The 15,761-nt window shown below is 39.4% G+C and overlaps 1 protein-coding gene and 2 pseudogenes across 7 annotated transcripts in view; all 3 read left to right on the top strand.

The window, feature by feature from the left end:
• NRG4 (neuregulin 4) overlaps positions 1-15,761 on the top strand; it is a 118,110-nt gene that overhangs the window by 30,962 nt on the left and 71,387 nt on the right. The window lies entirely within an intron of this gene.
• LOC139178206 (surfeit locus protein 1 pseudogene) lies at positions 442-6,126 on the top strand (annotated as a pseudogene).
• On the top strand, positions 12,237-14,349 carry LOC109575191 (HIG1 domain family member 1A, mitochondrial pseudogene; annotated as a pseudogene).

The raw sequence follows: 15,761 nt of genomic DNA, 5'->3' as shown, positions 1-15,761 counted from the left end.
TTTTTTAGTACAATTTTTTTCATTTTTGGTTTATTCAAAGTGTCTAAATTTAAAAATCTGGTATGAATATTTGTGTACAAATCTTTTGAGTGGACATATGTTTTCATTTCTTTTAGACAGATTCTTAGGAGAAAGATTGCTGGGTTTTATGATAAACATATGTTGATGTTTTTAAGAAACAGCCACACTTTTCCAAAGTGGTGGTACCATTTTACATTTCCATCAGAACTGTATGAGACTTCCAGTTTCTCTACATCCTTGCGAAAACTATATTGTCAGTATTTTTTATTACAGTTATTCTAGTAGATAAGTAGTAGTATCTTATTGAGGTTTTAATTTAAGTTTCCCTAAGTTGAAAAAAAATGATTGCCCATTTTTTAATTGGATTGTCTTCCTTTCATTTGTAAGAGTTCTTTATATTGTCTGGATACAAGTCTTTAATCAGATATATGATTTGTAAATATGTTCTTTCTTTCTGTGACTTGCCTTTTCATTTTCTTAATTTTTTTTATTGAAAAAGTTAAACTTTGATAGTCTAACTTGTCAACTTTTTCTTTTATGAACTGTCCTCTTGCTGTCATATTTAAGAAATCTTTGCCTAACCCAAAGTCACAAAGATTTTCTTTTAGAAGTTTTATAGTTTTAGCTCTTACATTTAGGCCTGTGATGTATTTTGAGTTAATTTTTCTGTATGCTACAAGGTAAAGGTATAATTCTGTGTTTTGCACATGGATATTCAAATATTCCAGCACCATTTGTTGAAAAGACTACCTTTTCCTCACTGAATTACCTTCATACTCTTGTTGAAATAATATAAGGGTTTGTTCTAAGCGTGTAGTTCTTCATCTATAGATTAAACACGTTTACTATCAGTATCCCATCAGCATTTAAAAAATAGTAATTGGTAAGCTAATTCTAGAATTTATATAGAAAGGCAGAGGACCTAGAATAGCTGAAACGATTTAGAAAAGGAACAAATCTGGAGGACTTAGACTACCTGATTTCAAAATTTGCTGCTGTAGCCATTGAAGTGTTAGTCACTCAGTCGTGTCCGACTCTATGACTTCATGGATTGTAGCCTGCCAGGCTCCTCTGTCCGTGGGGATTCCCCAGGCAAGAATTCGGGAGTGGGTTGCCGTTTCCTCCTCCAGGGACTCCCCCTAACCCAGGGATTGAATTGCGTCTCTTATGTCTCCTGCATTGGTAGGCAGGTCCTTTACCAGTTAGTGCCACCGGGGAAACCCAGTGGTGTGGGTAGCCATTCCCTACTCCAGGGGATCTTCCCAAGCCAAGGATCGAACCTGAGTCTCCTGCATTGCAGGCATATTCTTTAGCATCTGAGCCATCATCAAAGGAGTGTGCTTATTTCCAGGAAGAAAAGAGATATGCCAACTTTAGGCCATTATTTTTATTTTATTTTTGAATTCTTTTCCATTATGGCTTATTATACAATATTGAATATTGTCTATCTATCTTATTTATAGTAGTTTGTATCTGCTAATCTCAAACTCTTGACTTATTGCCCCCACGTTTCCCCTTTGGTAACTATAAGTTTGTTTTCTGTATATATGAATCTGTTCTGTAAAAAGTTCATTTGTATCTTTTTTAGATTCCACATATAAGTGATATCACATATTTGTCTGACTTACTTCACTTAGTATGATCCATGTTGCTACAGATGACATTGTTTCATTCTTTTTTATGGCTGAATATTATTCCATTGTGTATAAATACTACATCATCTTCATCCATCCATCTGTCGATGGACATCTAGGTTGCTTCCATGTCTTGGCTATTGTAAATAATGCTGCTGCGAACATTGGGGCACATGCATTTTTGGATTATGGTTTTCTCTGTATACATTCCCAGAAGTGGGGTTGCCAAAAGATATGGTAAATCTATTTTTAGTTTTTGAGGAACCACCATACTATTTTTCATAGTAGCTGCACCACTTTATCGGAGAAGGAAATGGCAACCCACTCCAGTGTTCTTGCCTCAAATCCTGTGGACAGAGGAGCCTGGTAGGCTGCTGTCCATAGGGTCACACAAAGTCGGACACGACTGAAGTGACTTAGCATGCATGCATGCATTGGAGAACTGAATGGCAACCCACTCCAGTATTCTTGCCTGGAGAATCCCAGGAACAGAGGATCCTGGTGGGCTGCCCTCTATGGTTTCGCACAGAGTCAGGCACAACTGAAGCGACTTAGCAGCAGCAACAGCACCAATTTATATTCTTACCAAAAGTGTAGGACAGTTACCTTTCCTCCACACCCTCTCCAGCATTTATTATTTGTAGACTTTTTAATGATGGCCATTCTGACCGGTGTAAGGTGATATCTTATTGTGGTTTTGACTTGCATTTCTCTAATAATTAGTGATGCTGAGCATCTTTTCATGTGTTGTTTGCCATCTGTATGTTCTCTTTGGAGAAATGTCTCTTTAGGTCTTGTGCCCATTTTTTGATTTTTTTTTTTGTTTGTTTTGCTATCGAGCTTTATGAGCTATTTGTGTATTTTGGACATTAATCCCTGCTGGTTGCATCATTTACAAATATTTTCTCCCATTCTATAGATTGTCTTTTCATTTTGTTTATGGTTTCCTTTGCTATGCAAAAGATTTTAAGTTCAATTAGGTCTCATTTGTTTATTTTTGTTTTTGTTTTTATTACTCAAGGAGGTAGATCCAAAAAAATAATTGCTTCAATTTATATCAAAGAATGTCCTGACTGTGTTTTCATCTAGGAGTTTTATAGTGTCCAGTCTTACATTTAGGTCTTTGATCCATTTTGAGTTTATTTTTGCATACGGTTTTAGTGAAATCACTTATATATGAAATCTAGAAACATGAGGATTTCACTGGTGCTATAGTGGAGGAGAGTCTGCCTGCCGATGCAGGGGACATGGGTTTGATCCCTAGTCTGGGAAGTTTTCACGTGCTGCAGAGCACTAAGCCTGTGCACCAGAGCTACTGAGCCTTTGCCCTACAGCCTGCATGCTGCAACCCATGTGCCTAGAGCCCATGCTCCGAAACAAGAGAAGTGACTGCAGTGAGAAGCCCACACACTACACCTAGAGAGTGGAGCCCCCTGCTCTCCACAGCTAGAGAAAGGCCACGTGCAGTGGTGAAGACCCAGTGCAACCAAAAATAAATAAATAAAAATTATTAAAAAAATAATCCAACTGTTTAAAAAATGATACAAATGAACTTATTTACAAAACAGAAATAGACTCACAGACATAGAAAACAAACTGTGGTTACCAAAAGGGAAAAGGGGAAGGGATAAATTTGGAATTTGGGATTAACAAATACAGACTACTATATATAAATAAATAACAAGGACCTACTATATAACACAGGGAACTGTATTCAATAGTTTATAATAACCTATAATGGCAAAAAGTTTAAAAAAGAATAGAGACATATATGTGTAGCCGAATCACTTTCCTGTATACCTGAAACATTGTAAATCACCTATACTTCAGTAAAAAATAAAAGTTAAAAAAAGCAGTAGTTATTACTGTTATGCTGAATTTGGTAGTAGTTCTAGATTTGAGCAAGAGATAGAGTGTTGGAAGGGCTGTCTAACAAAATCAAAGAAGACTACATGCAATAAATAGTATGATTAAGACACTGAGTATTTGAGGGCTGGGGCTGTGTGGAGTGGGCACCAGGCCAACTGTCAGGTTGAGGTTGCCCTGGGCCCAGGTAAGGACTCATCCAGGTGTGCCCTATCCACCTAGGAAAAACTGCTCTGTCCCTGCCTTCCACTTGGCCCAGGAGGGTATGTGGGTGGGTATGGGCATTGCAATATGCTCTGGGACTGCTTCCTGAGCCTCTGAATAAGGCCATCAGGCCCTGGTTGCATGCCTACTCTAGTGAGAAGTCTGTCCTCATGACAGCCCCATGACTGACTCCTTCTGCACTCCTGGATTACACACTTGACTGTCGACATGCAGTAACTTCCTATGCCTCCTTGGGCTAATGCGGGCCAACCCCAAACTGAAACCCAGGGGTCTCGGATCCTAAAGGAAAGCATAACTAATCAACACAGTTTGCATGTTCCTCCCAAGGACTGGCCTCTAGGCCCAGCAGGTGGGGCAACTCTTAAGCCAAAGCAACTGCCACAGAAACAGAAGACAGCTCCTTGCTCTAGTGGTTTCTGCTTCTCGTTCCTGTTACTGCCTTTGGCCCAGGGACATGGCAGATCCAGTGTCAGAAGTGGAAGCTAAAGTTGATGGCAGAGCTAGAATCCAGAGTGATTACCAAGCCCATTTCTCTGCCAGCAGATCCAGTGGAACCGAAACATCTGGAGTACAGGCCAGTGAAGGTCAGGAGGCACTTTGACCTCCAGGTTGCTGTACATGATGTCTCGGACCACGGTGGACCGTGCCCGGGAGGCTGGCCTCCTGGCTCCCTTTGTTTACTAGTGCCTACCTTGGCACTCCCTTTCACTGTGCTGACCTGGGAATCACCATTCTGCGAAACAGGGTGTTTGTGCCCAGGAAGAAAGTGAATCCTGAAACGTGGTATAAAGTCTAGATTGAGGGAGAAGTGGGCCTAGTCGTGGTGCTGAGGCTGACAGAAACCAGGAAGTCATTTGTCTCCAAGACTAATCCAGACAGAACCACTGGCATTACCAGGACCTGGAGACCATGGCCAGGCTCCCAGGTACAGACCCCATTTTCATTGATGCTGACTTCCAGAGCACGGTTCTTGAAAGACCCATTGGAAGACAACCAGAGTCACTCTGAGGACTGAGCACCAGTCCTCTGTGCAGTCACGTCATACCTGTGGTTTAAGTAATTCCTACCTTGGACTCCTGGTATGTGAAGAGATTAGATGATGTAGCCCTGTCCCTGAATTATTAGGAAGTCACAGAGTAAACATTTCAAGAGATTTGATTTTATGCTGGATCATGTGCTATTGGTATAAATAAATCCCTATACTACAAAAAAAGCAGCTGAATATTTGAGATGTTATGATAAAGCACAGTATTCTTCACTTGTCCCTCCAGCCTACCAAAAAGAAGGCAACTGTCAAGCTCTCAAGCTGTTTAAGAAAAACAAGGTACAAATAAAATGCATATTCACATACAGCATGATTTTAATCAATCTAGAGTTGAAGAGAATCTATTTTGTCTTGCTGTTGGGAATATTATCTAATGAATAGCCCAAGTATTTTGGCCTTGAAACAAGAGAAGAAAATATTCACGTGGCATGGATCTGCTGTTAATAGTATTTATAGTAATATTGATAAAACTATAGTTTATTGGTTTTCAACTTTTACATCTAGAGGCAAAGTTATGAAACACTTTTTTAGGGTCACAGATTAGAATGTAAATGTTAAAAACCTTCATGATATAGGAGTCAAGGTATAGCTACCAAGGCAGAAAGAGGAAGAGGGGAGAGAAAAGTTGGAAGCAAAGTTACTGTAAAGTTAAGCCGGTCTGTGAATTGACTCAAGTTCATTGATGAGGACCTAGAAGTATGAGTATATTATTTAAAATTGCAGATATAACCAAGAGAAGAAATAGAGACAGTGTAACTTATCAAACATTCAAATCAAAGAAGTAGAGGGTAGTGTAAGACAGCTGAAGCCTCATCTTCCATTGCTGGGGGTTAGATGTTGACTAAAGTGCTAAAGCCTTTGACTGTGTGGATCACAATCAACTGTGGAAAATTCTGAAAGAGATGGGGATACCAGACCACCTGATCTGCCTCTTGAGAAATTTGTATGCAGGTCAGGAATCAACAGTTGGAACTGGACATGGAACAACAGACTGGTTCCAAATAGGAAAAGGAGTATGTCAAGGCTGTATATTGTCACCCTGTTTATTTAACTTATATGCAGAGTACATCATGAGAAATGCTGGACTGGAAGAAACACAAACTGGAATCCAGGTTACCAGGAGAAATATCAATCACCTCAGATATTGCAGATGATACCACCCTTATGGCAGAAAGTGAAGAGGAACTAAAAAGCCTCTTGATGAAGGTGAAAGAGGAGAGTGAAAAAGTTGGCTTAAAGCTCAACATTCAGAAAACGAAGATCATGGCATCTGGTCCCATCACTTCATGGGAAATAGATGGGGAAACAGTAGAAACAGTGTCAGACTTTATTTTTCTGGGCTCCAAAATCACTACAGATGGTGACTGCAGCCATGAAATTAAAAGATGCTTACTCCTTGGAAGGAAAGTTATGACCAACCTAGGTAACATATTCAAAAGCAGAGACATTACTTTGCCAACAAAGGTTCGTCTAGTCAAGGCTATGGTTTTTCCAGTGGTCATGTATGGATGTGAGAGTTGGACTGTGAAGAAGGCTGAGCGCCGAAGAATTGATGCTTTTGAACTGTGGTGTTGGAGAAGACACTTGAGAGTCCCTTGGACTGCAAGGAGATCCAACCAGTCCATTCTGAAGGAGATCAGCCCTGGGATTTCTTTGGAAGGAATGATGCTAAGGCTGAAACTCCAGTACTTTGGCCACCTCATGTGAAGAGTTGACTCATTGGAAAAGACTCTGATGCTGGGAGGGATTGGGGGCAAGAGGAGAAGGGGATGACAGAGGATGAGATGGCTGGATGGCATCACTGACTTGATGGACATGAGTCTGAGTGAACTCCAGGAGTTGGTGATGGACAGGGAGGCCTGGCGTGCTGCGGTTCATGGGATCGCAAAGAGTTGGACATGACTGAGCGACTGATCTGATCTGAAAGTGCTAAATTTAGAAATAGAGAGGATAAGCATTTTGAATTGTGGAAGAAGAGCTTGCTGTTGGTCACATTTGTTCTTTTCTTATTTCTCTGATAATTTCTTAACAGGCTCCTTCTACAAAAGTTCAGTGTTGGTATTTTCCAGGGGTCAGTCCATGGCCTCTGTCTCATACAACACATGCACACTGTGAGCTAGTTCGTTCACATAAATGACTTCAGGAACTGCCTGTATCTCTGAGCTGATGGTTATCCTGCATGTAAGATTTGCATTTTCAGGCAATTCCTTCTACATGTCCCAGTAGCACTTTAAAGTTAACATGTCCAAGTAGTAATCATTATCTTACTCATGAACTCTGTTTCAGTATTTCAATTTTTTTAACAGTTTTATTGAAACATAATTTATATACCATAAAATTCACCTTTTTTTTTAGCCTGATCAATTATGCTTATCAAATTTGCAACTACCTCAACAGTCCAATTGTAGAATATTTCTATCATTCTAAAAAGATCTTTTATGTTTATTTGTATCATTTCCTTTTCCCACCCCCAGTCCCAAGCAATTATTAATCTATTCCTGTCGCTTGATTTGCCTTTTCTAAAGATTTCATACCCCACGTTCAAGGTAAGAGAAACCCAAGTAAGAAGGTAGGTGTTGTGAGAGGGCATCAGAGGGCAGACACACTGAAACCATAATCTCAGAAAACTAGCCAATCTGATCACATAGACCACAGCCTTGTCTAATTCAATGAAACTAAGCCATGCCATGTGGGGCCACCCAAGATGGACAGGTCATGGTGGAGAGGTCTGACAGAATGTGGTCCACTGGAGAAGGGAATAGCAAACCACTTCATTATTCTTGCCTTGAGAACCCCATGAACAGTATGAAAAGGCAAAATGATAGGATACTGAAAGGGAACTCTCTGGGTCGGTAGGAGCCCAAAATGGCACTGGAGATCAGTGGAGAAATAACTCCAGAAAGAATGAAGGGATGGAGCCAAAGCAAAAACAATACCCAGTTGTGGATGTGACTGGTGATAGAAGAAGGTCCGTTGCTGTAAAGAGCAATATTGCATAGGAACCTGGAATGTCAGGTCCATGAATCAAGGCAAATTAGAAGTGGTCAGACAGGAGATGGCAAGAGTGAATGTCGATATTCTAAAGGAATTGGTGAACTAAAATGGACTGGAATGGTTAATTTCTACTACTACACAGTAGTAGACCATATACCTACTACTGTAGGCAGGAATCCCTTAGAAGAAATGGAGTAGCCATCATGGTCAGCAATCTCAAAAACGACAGAATCATCTCTGTTCATTTCCAAGGCAAACCATTCAATATCATGGTAATCCAAGCCTATGCCGTAACCAGTAACGCTAAAGAAGCTGAAGTTGAATGGTTCTATGAAGCCCTACAAGACCTTTTAGAACTAACGCCCAAAAAAGATACCCTTTTCATTATAGGGGACTGGAATGCAAAAGTAGGAAGTCAAAAAAACCTGGAGTAACAGGCAGATTTGGCCTTGGAGTACAGAACGAAGCAGGGCAAAGGCTAATAGAGTTTTGCCAAGAGAACACACTGGTCATAGCAAACACCCTCTTCCAAGAACACAAGAGAAGACTCTACACATGGACATCACCAGATGGTCAACACCAAAATCAGATTGATTATATTCTTTGAGCCAAAGATGGAGAAGCTCTATACAGTCAGCAAAAACAAGACTGGGAGCTGACTGCGGCTCAGATCATGAACTCCTTATTACCAAATTCAGACTTAAATTGAAGAAACTAGGGGAAACCACTAGACCATTCAGGTATGACCTAAATCAAATCCCTTATGATTATACAGTTGAAGTGAGAAATAGATTTAAGGGCCTAGATCTGATAGACAGAGTGCCTGATGAACTGTGGACGGAGGTTCGTGACATTGTACAGGAGACAGGGATCAAGACCATCCCCATGGAAAAGAAATGCAAAAAGGCAAAATGGCTGTCTGGGGAGGCCTTACAAACAGCTGTGAAAAGAAGAGAAGCGAAAAGCAAAGGAGAAAAGGAAAGATATAAACATCTGAATGCAGAGTTCCAAAGAATAGCAAAGAGAGTTAAGAAAGCCTTCCTCAGTGTTCAATGCAAAGAAATAGAGGAGGGAGGAGGGTTCAGGATGGGGAGCACAGGTATACCTGTGGCGGATTCATTTTGATGTTTGGCAAAACTAATACAATATTGTAAAGTTTAAAATTAAAAAAAAAACAACTTTAAGTGCTCAACCTACAAAAAAAAAAAAAAAAAGAAATAGAGGAAAACAACAGAATTGGAAAGACTAGAGATCTCTTCAAGAAAATTAGAGATACCAAGGGAACATTTCATGCAAAGATGGGCTCGATAAAGGACAGAAATGGTATGGTCCTAACAGAAGCAGAAGATATTAAGAAGAGATGGCAAGAATACACAGAAGAACTGTATAAAAAATAGCTTCACGATCAAGATAATCATGATGGTGTGATAACTGACCTAGAGTCAGACATCCTGGAATGTGAAGTCAAGTGGGCCTTAGGAAGCATCACTACGAACAAAGCTAGTGGAGGTGATGGATTTCCAGTTGAACTATTTCAAATCCTGAAAGATGATGCTGTGAAAGTGCTGCACTCAGTATGCCAGAAAATTTGGAAAACTCAGCAGTGGCCACAGGACTGGAAAAGGTCAGTTTTCATTCCAATCCCAAAGAAAGGCAATGCCAAAGAATGCTCAAACTACCACACAATTGCACTCATCTCACACGCTAGTAAAGTAATGCTCAAAATTCTCCAAGCCAGGCTTCAGCATTACGTGAACCGTGAACTTCCAGATGTTCAAGCTGGTTTTAGAAACGGCAGAGGAACCAGAGATCAAATTGCCAACATCTGCTGGATCATGGAAAAAGCAAGAGAGTTCCAGAAAAACATCTATTTCTGCTTTATTAAATATGCCAAAGCCTTTGACTGTGTGGATCACAATCAACTGTGGAAAATTCTGAAAGAGATGGGAATACCAGACCACCTGACCTGCCTCTTGAGAAACTTATATGCAGGTCAGGAAGCAACAGTTAGAACTGGACATGGAACAACAGACTGGCTCCAAATAGGACAAGGAGTACGTCAAGGCTGTATATTGTCACCCTGTTTATTTAACTTATATGCAGAGTACATCATGAGAAACGCTGGACTGGAAGTAGCACAAGCTGGAATCAAGATTGCCAGGAGAAATATCAATAGCCTCAGATATGCAGATGATACCACCCTTATGGCAGAAAGTGAAGAGGAACTAAAAAGCCTCTTGATGAAAGTGAAAGTGGAGAGTGAAAAAGTTGGCTTAAAGCTCAACATTCAGAAAACGAAGATCATGGCATCTGGTCCCATCACTTCATGGGAAATAGATGTGGAAACAGTGGAAACAGTGTCAGACTTTATTTTTCTGGGCTCCAAAATCACTACAGATGGTGACTGCAGCCATGAAATTAAAAGACGCTTACTCCTTGGAAGGAAAGTTATGACCAACCTAGATAGCATATTGAAAAGCAGAGACATTACTTTGCCAACAAAGGTCCGTCTAGTCAAGGCTATGGTTTTTCCAGTGGTCATGTATGGATGTGAGAGTTGGACTGTGAAGAAAGCTGAGCGCCGAAGAATTGATGCTTTTGAACTGTGGTGTTGGAGAAGACTCTTGAGAGTCCCTTGGACTGCAAGGAGATCCAACCAGTCCATTCTAAAGGAGATCAGCCCTGGGATTTCTTTGGAGGGAATGATGCTGAAGCTGAAACTCCAGTACTTTGCCCACCTCGTGCAAAGTGTTGACTCATTGGAAAAGACCTTGATGCTGGGAGGGATTGGGGGCAGGAGGAGAAGGGGATGACAGAGCATGAAATGGCTGGATGGCATCGCCGACTCGATGGACATGAGTTTGAGTGAACTCCGGGAGTTGGTGATGGACAGGGAGACCTGGCATACTGTGATTCATGGGGTCTCAAAGCGTCGGACATTACTGAGTGACCAAACTGAACTGAACTGAAAGATTTCACATAAATGAAATCATACAATATGTGGTTTTTGTGACTGGCTTCTGTCACTTAGCATGTTTTTGAAATTCATGTACCAACACACCATCCATTTTTACTGCTGAGTTGTATTGCACTGTATGGCTGTACCATATTTTGTTTATCTGTTTATCAGTTGATGGACATTTGAGTTGTTTTCTAGTTTGGGGCATTATGAATAATGTTCTAAACATTATAGTCCTGTCTTTGTGTAGATCCATATTTCCATATCTCTTGGATTCATTTACGACAAATTTGGGCTTCTCAAGTGGCATAGTGCTAAAGAACCTGACTGCCAGTGCAGGAGACGTAAGAGACGCAGGTTCAGTCTCTGAGTCAGGAAGATTCCCTGGAGGAGGGTATGGCAACCCCCTCCATTATTCTTGCCTGGAGAATCCCATCAACAGAGGAGCCTGGCGGGCTACAGGCCATGGGGTCGGACAGAACTGGACACGACTGAAGCAACTTAGTATGCACGCATGGAAATTTTATATTTTAACTTTTTAGGAAGGTATCGAATTATTTTCTAAAATGTGCAATTTTATAGTTCCACTAGCAATGAGAGGTCTAGTTTCTCTTTGTTATTGTTTCCCATTTTTCTTATAGATATTCTAGTAGGGTGTGAAATGGTACCTCAGTGTAGATTTTAAAAAATATTTTTATTTATTTATTTTTGGCTGTTGTGGCATGTGGGAGCTTTTGTTGCAGCAGAGGAGCTTCTCTCTAGTTGGGACGTGTGCCGGTTCTGGAGTGCGTGGGCTCTGTAGTTGCCACATGCAGGCTTAGTTGCTTCCTGACACGTGGGATCTTAGTTCCCTGACTGGTGATCGAACCTGTGTCCGCTGCATTAGAATACAGATTCTTATCAACTGGACCACCAGGGAGGTCCCATCTCTTTGTGGTTTTCATATACGTTTCCCTAATGGGTACTTGCCTGGAGGAGGGCATGGCAACCCACTCCAGTATTCTTGCCTGGAGAATCCCCATGGACAGAGGAGCCTGGCAGGCTGCAGTCCATGGGGTCGCAAAGAGTGGGACATGACTGAGCACAGCACAATGTGTACTTGAAGGTTAGCCTTGATTTTTCCTTTTGTACCCTGCTATCTCACTCTGGGAGTGTACCTATTAAGTATATCTTTAATTCTCTCCTTTATGCTCATTCCCATTACTTTATTTCTTCACTATTTTTGATTATTAAAATGGCCTCCAAATGGTTTTCTCTGATAGCAGTTCCTCTGCAGATTGTAGTCTATTTTTCTACACTATTATCAAAATGAATTTTCTAAAATGTAGGTGTGGTCATGCTACTTCTTTGCTAAAAACCTTTCCAAGGAGCCCCATTGCCCTTTAGATAAAGTCCACTGTCTAAACCCTGCTTGTTTTACAAGGCTTGTTCTTGCCATCGTCCCTCACCATCGTCTCCTCTTATAAAGCCACATACACACCCTGAACGCATCATGACCTGTAATCTACCTGCTGTTACCTGAACACATTAGGATTTTCTTTCTTCTGTGCCTTTGAGCATGCTGTTACCTCTATCGGAAAACAATAAACCCTTACTTGTTCTTCAAGGCTCAGCACAAATAAAACTCCCTTTTAGAATCTTTCTCTGATTCTCCTTAACAGTTAAGCTTTGTTTCTGTGTGTGTTAATATGGTGACATAAATAGGTGTCTGTGAAAATATAGTAGGTTGAGTTGCATTGTCAGCCTAAAACATTTCTGTAATTACTTGCTACTGTTTATATTTCTATCCTTTGTTAATGATAGCAGGTCACTTACCACATATTTATCGATTGATGCATGAACAAATTATTTTTGAAGATCATGGCTTTTATTTAGAATGAAAGTTAACTTGAAAAGTGTTAAGTCATCTTCTTTAGAATCATGTAGCCTCAAACATTAAATTTATTTGTATTGTGTGAAAAATTATTAATACCAAACCAACTGCCATGATAAGTCTCTTAATAAATAGCATCTTGAATATCCTGAATGAACTCATAGATTATTATCTCTCACATACAGTTTAGTAGTCATTTTCATGTTAGTGGACAGAAATATATTTCAATAGTTCAAATCAAATTTACTGATTTTTCATAAAAATGTCATTTTAAAATCCAAACAGTGTAAGCTAACAAAATTTTATATATATGTATATATATGTTTGCATGTGTGTGTTTATAAGATTGTAATATGTAAAAGTTACCTTTGAGATAGTATTTAGTAATGTAAAGAGTTTTTTTCAGAATATGGATTATGAGTTTATTTAAATATTTTCTTAAAAGAGCAAATGTACTAGTTTCTACATTTTACATCAAACAAGTTCATGTCTGAGTTGTTTTAGAAAAGAAAACCATATGAATGGTTGGCATACTTTAGGTAGTTACTTGCTAAAGAACTCTGTACTTCAATTTTAAACAAAATTATGCTTTACTTTATTAAGTTATTTATGATTTTAAACCTTATCACTTTCCTTAATGCATATATTACAGCTTTGTTATAGTTTGCAGATAGTTATACTGCCATCAGTATGAGTCATGTTCAGTGCTTATATTCACTTCAAACTGAACATGGTATTGTATGTATGCTGTATTGTAACTGTTGCCTTCTTTAAATTTTCTCAGTACTTCAAATCATTATTTATGTTAATGTTATATATTTTGTAAGGAAATTCCTTTTTAAAAAAACCCCTATGGACATGGAATATTACTCAGCTATTAAAAAGAACACATTTGAGTCAGTTCTAATAAGATGGATGAAATTGGAGCCTATTATACAGAGTGAAGTAAGTCAGAAAGAAAAACGCCAGTACAGTATATTAATGCATATATATGGAATTTAGAAAGATGGTAACACCGACCCTATATATGAGACAACAAAAGAGACACAGATAAAAAGAACAGACTTTTGGACTCTGTGGGAGAAGGTGAGGGCAGGATAATTTGAGAGAATAGCATTGAAACATGTATATTGTCATACATAAGTTAGATCACCAGTCCAAGTTCGATGCATGAAACAGGGCACTCAGAGCCAGTACACTGGGACAACCCAGAGGGGTGGGATGGGGAGGGAGGTGGGAGGGGGCTTTGGGACTGGGGAACACATGTACACCCGTGGCTGATTCATGTCAATGTATGGCAAAAACAACCACAATATTGTAAAGTAATTAGCCTCCAATTACAATAAATTAATTAATTAAAAAAAAATCCTTGGAGGGCGGATGTGGGAGTGGGGTCAGAAGCTGGTAGGAACCTGAAACGTCTTGTAATTGTCTGAAGATTCTTCAATCACTGTGTCAAGTGACACAGATGTTTCTCTTTCTTCATATGATGAAGATCAGGGATTTAAACTTATCCAAAAAGCTAGAGAGGCACCATTTGTCCCCATTGGAATGGCAGGTTTTGCAGCAATTGTTGCATGTGGATTATATAGATTGAAGAGCAGGGGAAATACTAAAATGTCTGTTCACCTGATCCGCGCGTGTGGCAGCTCAAGGCTTTGTTGTGGGAGCAATGACTCTTGGTATGGGCTATTCCCTATATCAAGAATTCTGGGCAAAACCTAAACTTTAGGAGAGGAGATGCTGTCTTGGTCTTGTTGGTAGTGCTTGCTTTAGTTAGACATCTCGTATTGAGGTTATATGTTTATGCTAAAAATAAATTGTTTGGGTCAGACAAAAAAAAAAAAATCCATGGAATACTTGTCCACTAACTCCATGTTAAAATTCCTTTTCTTCACAAAGTTATACAACACGATGGAATTATTCAGCCATACAAAGATAAGTTAGGAGCCAAATGAATATGGTTTACTTAATCACTTGAAAATATGGGAAAGTGATTTGAGAAGGCAGCTTAGAACAACTTATTTTCTAAATAAAATTCTGCTCCATTTGTAACTCTGAACATGTGGACCGAAAGGGCTGGTTCCCTTGGCTGGTGCCTGACCTCTGTGCACACCTTGGTCTTTCTTAATCGCACCCACACTGCGCACTACAGCCATATAAATTAGATTTTTGACGGATTATAAAGGGCAAGGCACAACTGCTGCAGATTGCATTATTCAGAAACTTTTGAAATGCTGCATATCCAACAGAATTTATTGTTTGTTTGAATGTAAGTTTTTATTGAGGTAAGCCTGTTTCTTTAGAAAAAGAAACTCATACAATGAGCCAGTGATTATTTCAAATTAAATAGGTTTAATTTCTGTCTTTCTCTCTCTCACTGCTTGTCTGTTTAAGAGTGACTTGCTTTGAAAGAAGATCTTGCTTATTACACCTGTGTTAATAGGAAGTTGTTGATTGAGATTTCTGTTACAAAAGTTTTTCTCCTTCAGTCAGGAGTAAGTTAAGTGTCTTTTATAAAATGAAATTGAGAGCATATAATCATAATGTAAGTATAAATCTATCATCTTTGCAAATGTCTTTTGGAATTCCTTTGTTTCTGTTAAAGCAGATAACTTCATACATAACTCCTTTGTTTTGCCAGATGCCAGATATTTTTCAAAAGAAAGGCACATGTAGATTGGTAAATGTAATATGTAATCTACAGTAAATTTAAAAGTACTTTTATAAAAATTTTAAAGGTTCTGTAGAAATGCAAACCTTTTGGTCATTTTTAATAAACTGAAAAATTGAAAGTTGTTCTTTTGAAAAGTCAAATTAGAAATAGGCTTTATGAGAAAGTTAAAATGTCAATTTCAAGTCACTGATTTTTACTTATTATCTCATATTTTTCATATAGAAACTCATATAGTATACTACTAAATTAACATAGTTTATTGGGCTTCCCTGATAGCTCAGTTGGTAAAGAATCTGCCTGCAACGCAGGAGACCCCTGTTTGATTCCTGGGTTGGGAAGATCTGCTGGAGAAGGGATAGGCTACCCACTCCAGTATTCTTGGGCTTCCCTTGAGGCTCAGCCGGTAAAGATACTGTCTGCAATGTGGGAGACCTGGGTTTGATCCCTGGTTTGGGAAGATCCCCTGG

Source organism: Bos indicus, chromosome 21 (assembly GCF_029378745.1).
Source record: "Bos indicus isolate NIAB-ARS_2022 breed Sahiwal x Tharparkar chromosome 21, NIAB-ARS_B.indTharparkar_mat_pri_1.0, whole genome shotgun sequence".
Taxonomy (NCBI): Eukaryota; Metazoa; Chordata; class Mammalia; order Artiodactyla; family Bovidae; genus Bos; species Bos indicus.
Note: the sequence above shows the minus strand (reverse complement) of the source record. Positions and strands in the feature narration are given on the sequence as shown.